At 41.6% G+C, this 9,824-nt stretch overlaps 2 pseudogenes; both read right to left on the bottom strand.

Moving 5' to 3' along the window:
- Positions 1–229: 229 nt before the first annotated feature.
- Positions 230–823, bottom strand: LOC149200425 (sucrose synthase 4 pseudogene; annotated as a pseudogene).
- A 137-nt stretch (positions 824–960) lies between these two features.
- LOC149200424 (sucrose synthase 2 pseudogene) lies at positions 961–8,740 on the bottom strand (annotated as a pseudogene).
- Positions 8,741–9,824: the final 1,084 nt, after the last annotated feature.

The following is a 9,824-nucleotide window of genomic DNA, read 5'->3' as shown; positions in this document are numbered from 1 at the left end:
CTGTTTCTTCCTTCTTTTTCTTTCTTGCTTTTCCTCTTGCTTTCCTTGTGGCTTTTTTCAATTTGTTGATTGCATGTTGTACCATAGGCCTCAGGAATCAACCGCCCCACCACAATAATTTCAGGTTTGATGTCCAATCCTTGATGTGTTGTTCTCAGCAACATTTCATTCTCCAATGCACAAACTTGATCAAGTATATACACAACCTGTCCACCAGCATCTGGCATTCCTAAACAATTGCTTGGCCAAAATAACCCTGAGGTGAAAGAATCACAACATTAAAGACCATAGGAATCCTTCCTAGAAATGTTTCTAAAGTTGATGGATCAGGGGCCTGCAAAGTCTCCAAGAGCAAATGAATCATATCCAAGACATGTTCTGCATTGTCTCCCCATCCTCTTTCCAATCCTATTTCTTGTAATTTGTATTCAAACTCTGTATGTGGTGTATTCTTGGGGAACTTTTTAAGATATTCCACTGCCTTTACCAAGACTGAGCGTAGCTTGGACAAACTTTGTATTCTCTCATTCAGCATCAGCTTCTGGCCTCTGTAGCTGTGTGCTCGAAGGAAATGCAGCAAGGGCTGCATGCGTTCTCTATCATGGAATAATATTGAGGACAAATGCTGATTGAGAAATTGAACTCCACTACCAATGGAAGATGGCCGTGTTGGGCGAGGAAAAGATTCATTGAAGGGCTCAAGGTCTAGCTTCAATGCATATTTATCATTGACACTTTCATCCACAAGGTGCTCCTTGAATTCCAAATATTCAGCCACAGAAAGTTGTTCAACAGCAAGTTCATCAACATTTGACACGGACATAATCCCATATACCAGACCTTGGCCGTACTGCAAGGACAATCTATGGTGGAAGAATGATGTCCTCCTGTGTCTTAACACATCTCCAAATAGCCCTTCTTTGAGCGTTTGAAGTTCATCATTCTCTCCCAATACCTCTGTTAGTCATCTAATAAATGATGAGGCCACAAAATCTTCTTCCCTTGTGCTACATATCTCTCTTCAGGCTCCAAATTTAATGAAGAAAACTCGGGCTTTTCTGCTCTGGACGGCTTTGCTATACTTTCCTGTAGGACGTCTTCCTGTAGAAACGCCTGTACAGTGCCCCTGCGCCTCTGTGCGAGCTTGATACACAGCAGAATATCGAAGATAGGTAGAAAAACTCAGCGGAGGACGATAGGTTAATCATTTTGTGGAAGCAGAGGATGCATACTTCAGTTGAAAATGTTGCAAGTGCAAGTTAACAACAATCTGTGAGTTTCAGCTGAGCGTTCATTAATTGTTGCGTGATTTGTGGTGAAGGAGTGAGGTGGCTAGGTGTACGTGGCCACATGCAAACGGTAGTGCTATGATGAGCTGCATGTCCTCTTCTTGTTAATCAGTTGCACTGGAGTTAAAGCCTCTACCACTGTCTATTTTTTTTTTTAATTTTCACGTGAGTTGTCTAACACATACACTGCATGATTCCTGGCTGATTGCTAGAGAATTGGAAAAGGAACTATCGGCTTAATCTTGATATATTTGTGCCTTAATTCCACCATTCCATTTGTTCATGCATTTTTTAAATTAGATCTGTGCAATAGAAGAACGAGTTTCAGTCACGTACCTGAAGTCAAATGGCTGCTGTGAAGTGCTTTTTGCTGCTGCATGCTCATGTTCTGCTGCTGCATGCCTGGTTTTTGTGGTTGCATATGGCTTGGCTGCTAATTTTTGTTTGTTTTCCTTGTGCAGGTGTCCTCTGGCCGGATGCATGCTGCAGGAGTTCATTTCCACGCTCAGATCTGCACCCTCAAGCTGCTGCTGCTGAATTTTCACAGGACCAGAACTTGTTTTCACCATTGCTCCCAAACGGTAAACCGGATCGATCTGAAAATTGCTGAGCATGTTCCTATCATCATGATGCACCTCCCATAGCAAAATCGTGATCAATGGATGCACATATTTCGAAAAAAATGGAAAATGGATGAATATTTCAGAGATCAATTTCTCGGAAACCGTGCATCGGAATTAGCTGAAACTGCTTGGGTAGGTTACTATCACCCATATGCATATCCCCATGAAAAATGTTTTGAAATGGATGCACGGATATGGAGAAAATGCAAAAATGGCTGATGGTGATGGAGGCTGATTTCTTGGAAACCGTGCACCGGAATGGCCTGAAACTGCTCGAGAATGTTTCCATCATCCTTATACAATTCTCTGTAAAATGGTTTTTCAAATGGATGCATGGTTTTCAAGTTATGGCAAAAACAAATTTTGTTCTATGTATTTTCTCTTTAAAGCATTTTACAAGTTTTTGCATGGAAAGAAAAATTGAGCTTGGGTTGTGATGCAGGCATGGAGATGATGGAGGAGGAGGTTGAAAAGTGTAGGAGGACTTCCAAACCCTTGAGGAAGCTACCATGTTCGCCAAACCACCTTTTTGAAATCCATTTCTAGCTTCCTACAATTTCTACAAGAACTTCCTGTGGAAGCACAATGAAGAAGCACAATGAGGTGGAAACGATGATGGAAAAGGGTGAGGAATGGGAACATGGATGCTTGCAGGCATAACCAATGGATTCCAAGCTTTAGATCCCCTTCCAAAATCAAATCTGGCTCGCTTGAAGGTTCTACAGGATGTTTCCTGTAGAAATATAGAACTTCCTCTAGAAGGCACAAAAACTCCTTTGTCTTTGTTTTGAGTGATCCTCCTGACCTGCAATGTCATTGCTGCAACTTGAAGTTATTCAATGAAAATTAGATTTATTTTTCTTTTTCTTTTTCTCTTTTTTTTTTTTGAAAAACAACTAGGGCGCCTCATGGAGGTTTTCACCCTAATTGCCTACCCTGGGCGCCTCCAAGGGAGGTTTTCACCTAGAGATCTTATTCTCTTTTCTCTTTTTTCCCAACCCATTGACCGCCTCATGGAGGTTTTCAATCAATGAGCCAATCTAAGGCGCCTCCGAGGAGGTTTTCACCTTAGATTTCTATTTTCCTCTTTTTTCATTTTTTTCTTTTTCTTTTTTTTTTTTTCTTTTTTTTTTTTCTACCCTACCCTACTTGAAAAAAAAAATCGTTCTCAAGTATAAGAATACTTCCAATGGAGCCATGTGCACATCGAGATTAGAGATAAATTGATGTGGAGGCTTGAAATGCATGCTTTGACAGCTATCCCGATCTCAGAGACTAAATGATTTGACTTTGAAGGGATCAAACATAGCTGAAGAAGAGAATACTGCTGCAACTTAGTGACCGTCTGAAACCATATCTCAATATAGCTCTGATATCCTTGGTTCTTTTGCTGATCTGGATCATGTTTCATGTCACCTTCTAACATGACTTTCTCATCTTCCTCTTTTTGTTGATCTTTCTCTTGAGTACATGGAGGATTTGATAGTAACCATGAGGGAACTCTCTCGATCTTTGATTCTGATCTCTTCTCTTCATCAAGTGAAACCCATGGTTCTTTGATCTCCTCTCTTGAATCTTCTTTTGCTGGATGTGATCCTTCAGTGCTTTCAATATAGTCTCTTTTTTGCAATACTCTTCCTGAGCTATGGTGAAGATCATTGAGCTCAAGAGGAGTTGTTCGGACATGTTGTGCCTCAGCTTTGCAATTAGGTTGAGCTACTCCAATGTGTGGATTTGGAAATGGTGGCATGGGTAGCTGAGTGGGGGTGTATATTTGAGATGGAGGTGGATGGGGTTGTGGTTGGGTAGGCATTTGGGGTTGCCTTGGTGGAGGAGGAGGTGATGGTTGCGGTTGAGCAGGTGGTGGAGGAAAAGAAGTGGGAGGAGTGTTGTACTGGGGCCTCCACCCCTGATAAGGTGCATTCCACTGAGGTTGTGGCTGAGCATAAGAGTGAAACGAATGAGCAACTGGTTGGGCATAATATGGATATGTGAAGGAACAAGGAGGAGGTGTGTACCAGGAAGGATGAGCAGGGGGACCCCAAGAAGGCATGAAAGTGGCTTGATAAGGGTCATAATAGGTCGTGGATGTCCCTTGCAATTCCTGTTGGTAAGATCTAGGTCCATGTGGCCTCCTTTGGTTCATATAATAGAGTGATTTAGTGGCTCCTTTGGTTCTCTGATATGCAGATTTGATTCTGGGTAAGGAAGGGCACTGGACTGTAGGATGGTCTTTTTCACAGACAAAACACACTTCTATGGAGTGCAATGGACATTCATTCCTAGGATGCTTTCTAGTGCACCTAGGACAAAAGATGGCCAAAGCCCTCTTGGCTTCCTCTTGCTTCCTTTGGATCCGCAAGGTATCCAGTTGCATGGCAAGAAACTGCCTCATATCACTCTTGAAAGCTTCCACCTGATCTTCAAATTCGTCTTTGGACAAGGTGTTGCTCCCAACATTTCTGCTTGTAGCCATTTGCTCCAGAGGAATGGTTTCTTCTTCTTCTTCCCTTAAGGTTCTTCAAATATGTCTTGCTGTCCACCTAAGGGTTCTTTAACCACAGCCATCGAAGAAGAGAGAATGTTGGCTGTGTGAAGCAGTGGGGGTGTTGTGCAATCATTTTTCTAACTTACCTCTACTCCTACAAGGCATGAAATGAAATCTTTTTGGTTGATTTTTGCTTTTTTCTAATTCTACCTACAAAACTGAAATAGATTGAACTACAACTAACTATCTTTCTAAAATGAAAATGCGGAATTGAAATGAAAGCAGGAAAGGACTAATCTATTTTGCTCAAAGGAAATTGCAGGAATGAAATGCTAGTCTACGCTTGCGGAATTGAAATGCTAATCTACGCTTGCAGAAATGAAATTGCGGAATTGAAATGCTAATCTATGAAAGCGGGAAATGCTAATCTACTTTTTCATAAACGAAATTGCATAATGGAAATGAAATAAACTACTTAGCAGAAGATTGTAGTGGAAAATAGAAGAAAAGCGACAATCACCAATACTCTGACGCTTCCCTGGCAACGACGCCAAAAAGATGGTGGGCTCCAGCATTGTAGCAATAATGCTACAACTCCTGGAACTCCCTTCTTTAATTTTATCAACCCGGTAGTTCGTAACAAACTTGGAAGCGACGGTGCTGTATGCACAAGTACTAGCTCTTGCCGCAGCTGTCAGTTGGTCAGCTGGCACAAGTCCACTAGGAGCTTAAGCCAACTTATATGAGCTCTTAGAAGAAGCTTTTAATTGATGGATGAAAGCTAACTCGAAGGAAGCTAATCTAATTGCAAAAAGAAACTGAAAGCCAAAAAGAAACGCAAACCCTAGCAAACCCTAATTCTACCAACTAGTCCTACTGACGCAAAAGAGAGCATGCAAACTACTGAAAGAGATGCCATTACTTCTATGAAGGTAAAATACATGTGTCTAGACTACCTCTATCTGAAGAAAACATCTTTTTGTATTTTTGATTAAGTTGTTGGAATTATCATGCATGTGTTTTTAACTATTTTTGACTGTGCAGAGGTGGATCAAGGAGGAGAAATGCTTGGAAGAGGTCGGGAAGGTTCATAGAGGGTCTAAGGAGTCCCAAACACCCTTCCAGAGAGTTTCACAGAGTTTGGCTATCAAGAAACCTCATTCGTGAGCTTCTACCGGAAGTCTGCAGGGGTTCTACAGGATGTTTAGGATTTCTGCAGGATGTTCTGTAATTTTTCTACAGGATGTTCAGAAATGGGGTTTTGAAGCATGGATGGAGGAAAAAAGGTGGAGGAATGAGTATGGAGGTGAAATAGGGGTGTAGGGGAGTTCAAGACTTGGAGGATGGAGTTGAGGAGTGGCGTAGATGGTGAGATCTGTTCAAGGAGGGATGAAACGATGTTGCACAAGGATATGAGAATCATGGAAAAGTAAGCGGATGAGGCAAATGTAAGGTAAGGGTTCTAAGTGAAGGGTGAAGCAGGTAGGTTGGATGGAGTATGGGCAGGTAAGGAAGGATAACAGGTACTCTGCAAGCGGTTTTTCAAACTGAACAAGCAAACACTTATAAAACCTATGACCTAGTTACTTCACTCTAATCTGACCTAACAGCAAAAGGAAATGAACATAAGTTTATTTGCAAGGAAACCATGTGAAACAACTATGCAACTAAGAAATCATAAACCTAAACATGCATCCAAAACTGATATCAAGTTCTGCAAATGAGATTCAAACACTAATAATTGCATGGTGAAGCAAAGAATGTGTTTTTGTGGTCAGCAAGGTTACATTGGTCCCAACTCATGATTCCACTGAAGGGGAGGTGAGATCCAATGTACTTGGTAGCCTTTTTCTGAATATATTCCATGTGATTGACCTATCAAGTAAATCTGAACATGAAGAACCTTTTTAATCATCGAAAGCAACCTAAATAACAACACAATGTTTAAATCTAAATAGCAGATTTTATTCTAAGAATGCAGCAATAACACGTAAATATAAACAAAGGAGGTATTGGGCACTTGAGATGGGCCCAACCCCAAGAGCTACAGCCTCCTAAGAGAGATTTAGAGCTGGTGCAAAGCTGGATTCATCTTTATTGAGCAAGAAAAGAAGAGTTACATCGAAATTGTCCACAAGGAGAACTTGAAAATGAGCTGAAAGCAAAGCTAATCTATTGCCTCAAAATCGAAATACAAACTAGCCAACTTCTGCCAAAAAAATGACTAACCATTGGCTAACTACCAGCTAACTGCAAATGAGGCCCTAAGCCTTCTTATTTATACAAATTGAGGACCCCAACAGTCCTCCTAAACTTTAGGGACTCGGCTGCCCAAAACTTGTAGTTAACAGCAGTCCTACTTGACCTGCTTGGCTGCCCTTGTGCTAATTGATTTGGTGGCCCTTGAACTCCGAGCTGATGGTGGAGAATTCAAGGTAAGGGCCCATAAATGAATGGGACACCTTCCTACAAATCCTCTCCCTTGTTCTCCCACGAATTTGCTGCCAAGTGCTCATTAAAAAACCTTCAATTTTTTCTCCAAGTTGACCAAAAAGGCTACATAAAGCACCCATTAGACTTGTTGGCATAATGACTAACCCAATTCACTCTATTAGCATAAATATAATAAAAAACATGCAATAAACTAATGAGAATGGTGGATTAAGTCGAATTAGGAGGTTGAATGAGCCCAAATAATTATCCATTTTTGGGGCTCATCATCACCCCCTACTGAAAGTGTTGCTCATCCTCTGAGAAACCAATCTATCTCCTCATCTTTGATGGCCCTGGTGGCCTCCCTGTCATGCCAAGATTCTGAAGTGATGTCCTCTTCTCTGTCATGAAACCATGCTTTTCTCTTTGCTTCTTCCCACTACTTGCTCCTCTTTCTAGAGAATTTTCAGCTTTGGTATGGTTGTGCAAATATACTCATTCTGATGGTGGCAATGATGGTGAAAGGAGATGAAATCAGTGGAGGATGGAAGAAAAGAGTGGCTGCATGCCTCCTCAACAAACTTCAAGCTTCAAATCCCTCTCCATACTTGATTCTGGCCTGCCCAAAGGCTTCTACAGGATGTTTCTGGTAAAAATACAGAACTTCCTGTAGAAATTCCTATAGCTTCCTGTAGAAGGTTGAACCATGACTAAATTGTGCTCGAACCCTGAAAAAAATGAGTGTTCATGGAGGGGATGGATGTGAGGATGCCTGGGAACTTGGTAGGGACCCTTTTTCTTGTGCTGGGAGGTCGTTTTCGGGCTTCCTATAGAAACAGTTCTCTGTCTTCCTGTAGAAACAGTCTGCTAACTTCTTGTAGAACCAGTTTTCTCTGATTTGGCTTGGTTGGCTGGGGTGCCTTCTCCTTGACCTGTGTTGTTGTTGCCTTGGGTGTGTCCCTACTTGTTTGGCCTTTTTCAATCTTCTCTGCTCTCTTCTGCAATCCTTTTCCAAGGTGTTTGTGCCATTGTTCCTCCCACAGTTTTAGGCTTAGCAATTTGGCCCATTTCTCCTTTTCCTCTCTGTTTCTTCCTTCTTTTTCTTTCTTTCTTTTCTTCTTGCTTTCCTTGTGGCTTTTTTCAATTCGTTGATTGCATGTTGTACCATAGGCCTCAGGAATCAACCGCCCCACCATAATAATTTCAGGTTTGATGTCCAATCCTTGATGTGTTGTTCTCAGGAACATTTCATTCTCCAATGCACAAACTTGATCAAGTATATACACAACCTGTCCACTAGTATCTGGCATTCCTAAAACAATTGCTTGGCCAAAATAACCCTGAGGTGAAAGAATCACAACATTAAAGACCATAGGAATCCTTCCTAGAAATGTTTCTAAAGTTGATGGATCAGGGGCCTGCAAAGTCTCCAAGAGCAAATGAATCATATCCAAGACATGTTCTGCATTGTCTCCCCATCCTTTTTCCAATCCCATTTCTTGTAATTTGTATTCAAACTCTGTATGTGATGTTTTCTTGGGGAACTTTTTAAGATATTCCACTGCCTTTACCAAGACTGAGCGTAGCTTGGAAACACTTTGTATTCTCTCATTCAGCATCAGCTTCTGGCCTCTATAGCTGTGTGCTCGAAGGAAATGCAGCAAGGGCTGCATGCTTTCTCTATCATGGAATAATCTTGAGGACAAATGCTGATTGAGAAATTGAACTCCACTACCAATGGAAGATGGCCATGTTGGGCGAGGAAAAGATTCATTAGAGGGCTCAAGGTCTAGCTTCAATGCATATTTATCCTTGACACTTTCATCCACAAGGTGCTCCTTGAATTCCAAATATTCAGCCACAGAAAGTTGTTCAACAGCAAGTTCATCAACATTTGACACAGACATAATCCCATATACCAGACCTTGGCCGTACTGCAAGGACAATCTATGGTGGAAGAATGATGTCCTCCTGTGTCTTAACACATCTCCAAATAGCCCTTCTTTGAGCGTTTGAAGTTCATCATTCTCTCCCAATACCTCTATTAGTCATCTAATAAATGATGAGGTAGCAAAATCTTCTTCCCTTGTGCTACATATCTCTCTTCAGGCTCCAAATTTAATGAAGAAAACTCGGGCTTTTCTGCTCTGGACGGCTTTGCTATACTTTCCTGTAGGACGTCTTCCTGTAGAAACGCCTGTACAGTGCCCCTGCGCCTCTGTGCGAGCTTGATACACAGCAGAATATCGAAGACAGGTAGAAAAACTCAGCGGAGGACGATAGGTTAATCATTTTGTGGAAGCAGAGGATGCATACTTCAGTTGAAAATGTTGCAAGTGCAAGTTAACAACAATCTGTGAGTTTCAGCTGAGCGTTCATTAATTGTTGCGTGATTTGTGGTGAAGGAGTGAGGTGGCTAGGTGTACGTGGCCACATGCAGACGGTAGTGCTATGATGAGCTGCATGTCATCTTCTTGTTAATCAGTTGCACTGGAGTTAAAGCCTCTACCACTGTCTGTTTTTTTTAATTTTTAATTTTCACGTGAGTTGTCTAACACATACGCTGCATGATTCCTGGCTGATTGCTAGAGAATTGGAAAAGGAACTATTAGCTTAATCTTGCTATATTCGTGCCTTAATTCCATCATTCCATTTGTTCATGCAGTTTTTAATTTAGATATGTGCAATAGAAGAACGAGTTTCAATCACGTACCTGAAGTCAAATGGCTGCTGTGAAGTGCTTTTTGCTGCTGCATGCTCATGTTCTGCTGCTGCATGCCTGGTTTTTGTGGTTGCATGTGGCTTGGCTACTAATTTTTGGTTGTCTTCCTTGTGCAGGTGTCCTCTGGCCGATGCATGTTGCAGGAGTTCATTTCCACGCTCAAATCTGCACCCTCAAGCTGCTGCTGCTGAATTTTCACAGGACCAGAACTTGTTTTCGCCATTGCTCCCAAACGGTAAACCGGATAGATTTGAAAATTGCTGAGCATG

This window comes from Pinus tabuliformis, chromosome 2_1 (assembly GCF_031772625.1).
Source record: "Pinus tabuliformis cultivar Carrire ecotype Pingquan chromosome 2_1, CPIR1, whole genome shotgun sequence".
NCBI lineage: Eukaryota > Viridiplantae > Streptophyta > Pinopsida > Pinales > Pinaceae > Pinus > Pinus tabuliformis.
The sequence above is the reverse complement of the archived record's forward strand: the minus strand, read 5'-3'. Positions and strand labels throughout refer to the sequence as shown.